The following is a 9232-nucleotide window of genomic DNA, read 5'->3' as shown; positions in this document are numbered from 1 at the left end:
TATACATATGTAACAAACCTGCACGTTATGCACATGTACCCTAGAACTTAAAGTATAATAAAAAAAATTATATTATTTCCAGTATCTTTTTAATTAAACTATTGTAATTAATAGCTGTTTACTTGGATCATTTATTTTTGTGACGCCTGCCTTGAGACTGATTTCTAGAAGTGAGGTTGGTGGTCAATATTTCTTTTTGCTAGATACTGTAAAATTACTGTTTTCATTCTTAGACAACTCACATATATACACCTGATTCTTCGTTTGCAAAACAGCAGTAATAATATCTCCTCCCAGAAATATGATGATGCTAAAATGGCTAATGGAAATCAAAACACTCTGAAAAAATGTAAAGCAATAAACAGATGTAGTGACCAGTATTAATAAATAACAATCCATTGTTAGAGGGTATTCATGTAGCCACACACAAATGTCTGCCCATCATTTCACTGAGTCTAAGACTGAAGTGGAGAATCAACTTCAGACATAGGAAGAGAGACAGAAAAGAAATAGAAGTATGTAAGATGTTATTGGGACCATAATAGAAAAAAAAAAAAAAATTGGCCTTGGTCTGTAGAGAATGAGGAAGCCAAAATTGGAACTGAGGTTTGAAGGAGACAGGAATGTACAAGATGGGGATAATAGGGCAATACCAGGTCAGAAGTGGAGAGGCTGCCCTAGCAAGAAAGGAGTGAAATTTTACTGGGAGAGTAAAAATTCGGGTATAGGAGAGCTTAGAAAACACTCAAGAGGATGGCATGAGATGTTAGAGAAATGGGTTGGGGCTAGGGTGTAAAAGGTTATGGATACCATGCAAGGGGATTTTTCACTTTACACAATATATAGTCTTGTGTGTGCATGTGTTTGTGTGTGTGAAGCGGGTTGACGTGGAATTTTTCTCAAATCTCATATTTCTATATTCTTCACAAAAGTAAAGGCCAGCATCAAATAGCAACTGATTAGCACTAAATACACGTACATTATATATTATATACTATGAAATGATATTCAAACTATCCATAAAGATTTCCTCTAGAAATAATTGTTTCAATGACCAACTGCATAAAAAATAATTCTTATTATACCAAGTCACATTTTGCCTTTGGTGGCACTTTTTAAAAACAGAGGGATAAAACAAAAGCAATCACCACCCTCACATCCCCATGTCTTCCTCCTGCTATCTGGGACAGTCGACAAATCCAGGGGAGTTGCATATCAATTCTATTACCATGGACTTGGCTAAGCCATTTCACAGGTGCACGAGATTTCTGGAATATTAACTGAGAGGAGAGGAGGGACTTGAGAGTGCAGCCAGAAAAGACAGGATCTGTTTTCTCCTAAGCCCCACCACATTCTTCCTTCTGAGGCTCTGCAGCCTGGAGCTGCCTAAAGACTGACTGTGTGACTAATCAGAGAAATTAGAGAAATATGTGCTAGGAGTCGGGCTCTTAGGGATATGTTTATTTTTATAGCTTTATATAGTTTAGTTTTTGGATTGAAGTAGCTCTTGAGTTCCAAAGTCAACAATAGATGTGCTGTAGCAGGAATAGTTGTTTCTCTTTTAAAATTTGGTTTTATGAATCTCATGACCCATGTAATCAATTATTCTCCTGTTTCCTGAGTTGCTAAGAAGCTTATGTCCAAATTTATGTTCTACTCCTAGCAACTGTATAGGACTTCCTGTAATTTGAGATTCTAATCTCATCCCTGGCTCTATTTTATATTGCAACCCTTCAGTTTCCTGTTGCTTTGTTTTCTGCCACTGTTTCTTGGAATTGTGCTTTTTCATTTTCTCTTGGTAATGTTAATACAAAATGATATATGCAATGCAACATATATGCAAATCATAAAGCATAACAGTATAGTTAACATCCAAAGAATAGATCATTGCCCATACCTTGCATCTACCTATGTGCTTTTCCACAGACACACCTCCCTATAACTACTATCCTGAATTTTATCATTCCCTTGTTTTTTTGAAATTGTTTTATCACATATTTATGTAAGTCTAAACAACACATTTCTCAGTTTTTCTTTTTTAAAGTTATTTTCTATCATACCATATATGTCTGTTGAGACTTGGTATTTTTGTGTACCCAACATTATGTTTCTAAGATTAATCCGTGTTTCTGTGTGTAGTTATGCTCACTTATTTTTCACTACTGGATAATAATCCATTATGTGAAAAAAATATATATTTGAAGGCACAGGTATGTTATGTTTTATACGTATATTCCTCTGTTCTCCAATCGCTAAACATTTGGATTGGATTGTTTCTAGTGTGAGACTGTTACAAATAGCCTATGAAATATACAAATGGCCTATGAAAATTCTTATTTAGATCTTCTGATAAAAACATCCAAGAATTTCTCTGACATTCCTAGACACGAAATTGTTTGGTCATAGAGTATGTGCATGTTCTGCTTTGAGAGACAATGACAAGTTCTTTTCCCCAGTTTTAATTTACGCTCCCTCCAGTGGAGTGTAACTGCTCCCGCTGATATACTTCCTCTGTCTACCCTCTTAATTTTTTGCCATTCTGGTGGGTGCGTGGTGCTATATAATTTTATTCTTATTTTGTATTTGCATTAGTAAAAGACTTGTGAATCTTTTCATTGTTTATCGTCTATAGATATTTCATTGTCTGTGAAGTGCCTGTTTTATGTATTTACCCCAATTTCCTGTCGGGTTGTTCATCTTTTTCTTACTCAGTTATATTTCTTACCTGTTCTGGTCACTAATCCTTTGTTATTTGCTTTACAAATAGCTTCTCCCAGTTGGTGGCTTCATTTCCCCTCTTTTTCTAGTTTGTTTTTGATGAACAGTGATACTTAACTACAGAGCAGTCCAAGATCTTATACTCAGATCTTTTTTCTGTCTTAAAAAACTGTCCCTGCACAAAGGTCATAAAGGTTATTCTATATTTTCTTCAATGTTTAATGTTTTGCATTTCACATTAGAGCCTTCAATGCTTCTGCAATTAGTTTTTATGAACGTTGCGATTTAAGTAAGTATCTAATTGCTTTACATTTTCCACATGGACAACCATTTTCTCCCAGTACCATTTGCTAACAAGTCCTTCTATTGCCCAGTTATAAGCAAGACCACCTCTGTCATATATCAAAGTTCTATATATGCATTCACATTTCTTGGGTCTTTATTCTAATTCATTGGCCAATTTGGTTTTTAAAAGTTTTATGTTTAATTGACAAATAATCATTGTATATATTTATGGGGTACAATGTAATGTTTCAATACATGTATGGTCAATTTGTTTTCGCACATTTTACTACCACATTGTCTTACTTAAAACAGCTTTATAATAAGTCTTGATTTGTGGAAGGGAAAGCTCTCCTGTCCCCATTGCAGACTGACAAAGATCTGATTGTTAGATTTAAAAACTGACTTCTTATACTATAGTCTTTGCACTTTATATAATGAAATCATACAGTATAGACTCTTTTGTGCTTGTTTTGCTCATCATTATGTCTGTGAGATTTACATATACTGTTGATATGGCTATAGGTCATTTATTTCCAGAGCTGTCATTGCTGTATGGTATTCTGTTTTATAAAGATATCTTTTTTCTCTTCTCTACTTTACTGTAAAATGGATATTTGGGTTGTTTCTAGTTTTCTTGTTTTTGTTTCTTTACATTGATTTTTCTTTACTCTTGACCTATTAAGAAAAGGTGTGTTAAAATTTTCCACTAAGTATACAATGGTGAATGTATCAATTTCCCCATATAATTGTGTCAACCTTTTGCCTTATCAATTTTGACATATTTGTTATGTTCATGCAAGTTTAGAATTATGTTATCTTCCTGATGAGTTTAATTTTTTCAACTTTATGTAGTGACCCTCTTCATTTTAATAGGCTTTTTTGTTGTCTTAAAGTGTGTTGGGTCAGATATTTATATAACAATATACTTTTCCTTTTAGTCAGTATTTACCTAGCATATTTTTGCCTCATACTTTAGTTTTTTTTACTTCTTTGCTCATGCTTTAGGTGCATCTTTCAAAAAGACCTAGTGATGGTTGTAATTTCTCCATGTTTATCCAATATAGTAACTTCTGTTTTTAATTGGTACGTTTAGTCCATTTATAATCACTTACTATGTATCAGGATTTGTTTCCATTACTGTAACTTACTTTTTTATTTCTATTTATTGTGCTTAAAAACTGTTTTCCTTCTCTTTCAACATCCCCTAGAGGTTTCTTTGAGTGTAAGTTTCACAGTTTATGATGATAATCAAATGCCTTTATTTTTTGGAGATTACTTTTACTATATCTTTGTCTTTGATGTTCTGTAGGTTCTCTACAATGTGCCTTTGCGTTAGCATTTTCTGGTTTATCATGCTTGGAATTCATTGTGTTTTCTATATCTGTTCACATTTCCCATGACTTCTGAAAATTTCACATCCTGGTGAGAATCCCAAAAGGAATGAATAGAAAGAATGCAAGAAGGCAACTTGGTGAAGTAGCTGTAGTTCATTCATTTTCATAACTAAATAGTACCCTATTTTATGAAAATATTATCACATTTCTATTCTACTAGTTACATTTTAATTTCTACAACTTCTAAACTCACCAAAATTTCTAGTCTATTACTAATGGCCTCTTATTATTGACAATTGCTTTCTTTTAAAAATTCATTTCAAACACAATAGTTTTATATTACATGTGTTACAATCTCTATATCAATAGTTATGGGAGTCATAATGTGTTCTGGTTGTTTCTGCTGATTTTTTCTCATTGCTCTGTGTGTGTGTGTGTGTGTGTGTGTGTGTGCTGTTTGTGAAGTCATTGCTTGAGGAGAATGTATGAGAGTGCTGTCTCAATGAAGGAAGATTACCTCATGAAGGCTTTGCTTCTGCTTCTGCTAATGGCCAATGCCCACTTCCTAGGATCCATTTTTACTTCCCTTAAAGTCCCAGTTTAGTTCAGAGTCCCACATTCAGTTTCTCCATTCTCAGCTCTAGATCAAAGCTCATTTGTACCAACACAGACATTGCTACTATAGTCATTCATACTCAGGAAATCTCCCTTTCTCATCTTTCTTCCACTCCATATTCCTAGCTTATACCCAAAACCTGTTGGGGGGTTATAGGGCTTCTGGGGATACTTGCCTACCTCCTTTAAACCCAGTAGTGTGTGTTCTATCCCAATTTTAACTACTCTGCAGTCTCAAGAGCACTTACTTTTCCATAATGCCAGAAGCACTGAATTTATTTTTTAAATCAGAAGGATACACATGGTAACAAATAAAAGAAACCGAAAAACCATGATAGCAATAGATTTCCACTCCTTAACTCTACATCCAAGTACCATTTCCCTAAAACAACTTATTTTGAGTGTTTCTCCTCACAGAATTTATGATGATAATCTGCACATCTCTAAATAATATACACATACTTCTATTTTTCTTCTCTAGGAAAGGTGTAGATTTAGTTTACTAATTTTATCCTTTCTCTTTTCTCCTCCGAATTTTTGATATACATATTATTAGACTTATTTCTTCTATTAATTACATATGTTACCTTAAACAATACATTAAATTCCTTGTTCTGCTAACTTCCATCAGTGTCTCTTGGCTCCCTCTGTACTTTGAGGCTATTAGCACACGGACCATTTCTTCCATGTTTCCAACTACCCTCCACTCATGTCCTAGCCTTAGCTAATTTGAATTATATACATTTATTTTATCAAGTAGTTTACATTTAAATTCTGTTCTCAATCAATGTCAATATTTCAAGTATTTTTGATAGGATGATTATAAAACTTCAAAATCAATAAATAGCAATTTCATTATCAAGATGATGTCAACACTTTCTGTGCAGGTCAAGTTCTACCTTGGGATTGTATTTCCTTCACCTTGAGCACAAGGCTGTGATCCTTGAGCCACATGAAGGGGAATGGTTCTATTATAGCATCCAGTGTAAGTCTTCTTATACTTTTTAACTGTTGAATATCATATTATAATTTAATTGATTTCATAGTTAGACCATGACTTTCTAAACAGCTTTTCTGTTTTTTTTTTTCTTGGAGTCCTAAATAACCTTTCTTTTTCACATGATTTTCCTTTATCAGCCCTTCCCTTTTTTCCCCAAAGTACTCAATCATACATTCTATTCTATCAGTTTCTCCTATCCCTCATCCCACTACCCAGAAACTTTCCTTCCAGAGTTTCTACATATTAGATCCAAACATTGCTCCAGCACTCTCTTGAGTTGGATCCACAGTTTCCCAGTTCCCATGTATTCTTCCTCCTTGGCTTACCTTTTTTCTTTTTCAGAAAAGCACATCCTCAAATAACTTTCTAAGAAAAGGTGTGTGGGTGGTAACACTTATGAACTCTTGCATGTTTTTAATTCTGTCCTCACATTTGATTTGTAATTTTTCTCGGTATGGAAACATATGTTATGATTTTGAAGGCACTGCTTCATCATATTCTAGTATACATGCAATGTTGCCAACAGATCTTAATGATATTCTGATTATTCTTATCTCCTTTTAGGTGCCCCTGTATAAGTGTCCTCTGAACTCTATTCAATTAAGTTATTTTCATGGAAACTTGAAAAAACAAAAATCTCATTTGTTGGTGATATCCTCTCCCAGTTTCTTCCCCGTTATAGATGTATTCCTTTTTGATAAATTTATTCTCTTATTTCAGAAAGAAATAAAGAAGGATGTGAGGCAAATATTCACTTTCTAGTCTATCTTCTCAAATGTCTATCACTTATTTTCAACATATTATGTTTTCATACCTTTTCATTTTATCGGATGCCTAAAACTCCTTTTGGAACAAATCGTGATATAGTATGTATGCAGTCATTCAATAAGTTTCAAAAAGCTGAAGGTTAGATGAGATGTTCCCCTAATTCAGGCTAATAAATTTTTAATTCCATGATCTTGAAAAATATTGGAGTATTGATTCCCTAGGTTAAGTAAGAATAGATGCAGACCCATGGGACCCAGAGAGTCTAACAAGTCAAAAATCTCAAAATACAGAGGGATGGATAGAATCAAACAACTCCAAGCAATGAACAATCTTAAAAAAATCAAGGCAAGTATGATTATGAGAAGTGAAGAAATGCACTGGTGAAATAATTTTTAGTAAATATAGCTGTGAATTATTTTGCCCAAGGCTGCTTTTGGACTGACAGTCAGAACCTCTTGCCTGAGGCAAACAGGTAATTATCAATGACCAGAGAGTTTTGGACAACAACCTGTGTTGGAAGGAAGGAGGCCACACACAAGGGAAATGAAAAGGCCCATTAAAACTTTCTGGCTTATGAAATAAAGTTACATGGTCTGGCATATCTAATTAGCTCTCATAGTTATAGATCTTATTACATTCCACATCCTGTCTGGGGTTATTATACTTGACATTCAAAGAATTGTTAAAGTTTCAAAGATGGCTTGTTTTACTTCCTTACCTTTGGTAGGTCTCCACAGAGAGGGGCCGTTTTGGCCGGGCATAGTGGCTCACGCCTGTAATCCCAGCACTTTGGGAGGCCAAGGTGGGTGGATCACTTGGGGTCAGGCATTCGAGACCAGCCTGGACAACATGGTGAAACCCCGTCTCCACTAAAAATACAAAAGTTAGATGGGCGTGGTAATCCTAGCTATTCAGGAGGCTGAGGCAGAAGAATCACTTGAACCCGGCATCTGGAGATTGCAGTGAGCTGAGATCACACCACTACACTCAGCCTAGGCAATAGAGGGAGACCTCATCTTTAAAAAAAAGTGTGGGAGGGGGCATTTTACACCGTCACAGGGAGTTAGTTGTACTCCTTGACTACTTGCTCAAAGTAAATACCAAGGATGGAATTTCAACATGGCTGCCAACCACTCCCATTCTGTTTGTTTCAGGTGAGGAAGGTAATCTTGCATAGAAGATTGATAGGTCTGTCGGAATAAGAAGAATGAATGATCTTAGCTTTCTTTCATCAAATACTTTAAAAATACTTGGTAACTTTCAGACTTTCTACAAAGCATTGGAGATACAATGATGAATAAATGGACAGGTCATGAGACCCTACACTTTGTACACAAGTAGTGGACTGACCTCATACATACTCCAAAAAAACTGACAATGCCTTTACTTAAGAAAATCCATAGCATCCGTCCTTCTAAAACCAGACATCTACAAGACCAGGGTAGGGAATTCCCTCTGGCTTAATCAACACAGTTGTCATTTCATTTGGGTTATCTCTGAGAGTCCATGGGAAATTGATAACCTTGACAAAACTCAGGAGGACCTCAGGACCTATTTGTTCTACAGACCCACTTAGAAAGAGAGAAGGGAGGGAAGATGGAGAGAGGGAAGAAAGAGTTGTATACAGTAAAATGTATACAGACAGAGTAAATTAAAATTCTTTCATTCATTCAGCAAATATTTATTGAGATCCCACTTTGTATCAAGTACTGTTATGGAGATTATGTATTTAGAAGTGAACAAGATAGACAAAAGTCTCTTCTCTCATGGAGTTTGTATTCTAATTGAAGAGAGGCAGAAAATACATTGGTAAAACATATAGCCTGTAAGACAGTGATCAAGGATTAGAAGAAAAATAAAGCAAGAAAGAGAGGCAGGAAGTGTCAAGGATTGGAAGATGCAATTGTAGATATGTGTTCAGAGCAATTGTCAATGAGAAGATGATGCCTGAGTAAAGGATGGAAGGAAGTGAGGCAGTGTGTGTAAGTCGTTTGAACAGCTAGGAGTAAAACATTTCAGGTAGTTGGATGGGGCAAGTGCAAAGGCTCAGAGACAGAAGGATACCTGGCCATTTTCAAAGGATATTAAGCCCAGTGTAACTACATTAGTATGAGGGAAGATGACAGAAATAGATGATGGAGTCAGAATGGAAGTGAGAGACTAAATCATGCGGAGCCTTATAGGTCATTTTAAGTACCCTTACTGAGACAAGGGGCAAGTCACTGGATGGATTTGAGGAATGCCATGATCTGACTTAGGTCTTAAAGAATTATTCTGTAAGGGTGGAAAGGTTAATGCAAATGAATATACTGCAAACTAACACCACAAGAACACTAAGAACAACCAAGGAGAAAAAAAGAAATCTTCTATCATTAAACATAGTGGCTTTCATGGTTTCTCAAGAGAGCTGTAAAATGCTGACACCATTAACAAAGCTTTGATATTCAGAGAGTGCTATTCTGCATTCCTAGAAGATATAAAACTTAATGATCAATGAGCTCAAAATAGCTGG

At 35.3% G+C, this 9232-nt stretch overlaps 1 long non-coding RNA gene across 2 annotated transcripts in view; it reads right to left on the bottom strand.

Moving 5' to 3' along the window:
• LOC116418598 overlaps positions 1–9232 on the bottom strand; it is a 916691-nt gene that overhangs the window by 309524 nt on the left and 597935 nt on the right. Inside the window, exon 4 of one of the 2 annotated variants that reach the window (XR_004228701.1) lies at positions 7439–7731. The exons of the other annotated variant lie outside the window; for it this stretch is intronic. This is a non-coding gene — a long non-coding RNA (uncharacterized LOC116418598). The remainder of the gene's footprint in view (positions 1–7438; positions 7732–9232) is intronic. 2 annotated transcript variants of the gene reach the window in all.

Source organism: Piliocolobus tephrosceles, chromosome Y, assembly GCF_002776525.5.
Source record: "Piliocolobus tephrosceles isolate RC106 chromosome Y, ASM277652v3, whole genome shotgun sequence".
Lineage (NCBI taxonomy): Eukaryota > Metazoa > Chordata > Mammalia > Primates > Cercopithecidae > Piliocolobus > Piliocolobus tephrosceles.
This window is presented reverse-complemented; position numbering and strand designations above follow the sequence as displayed.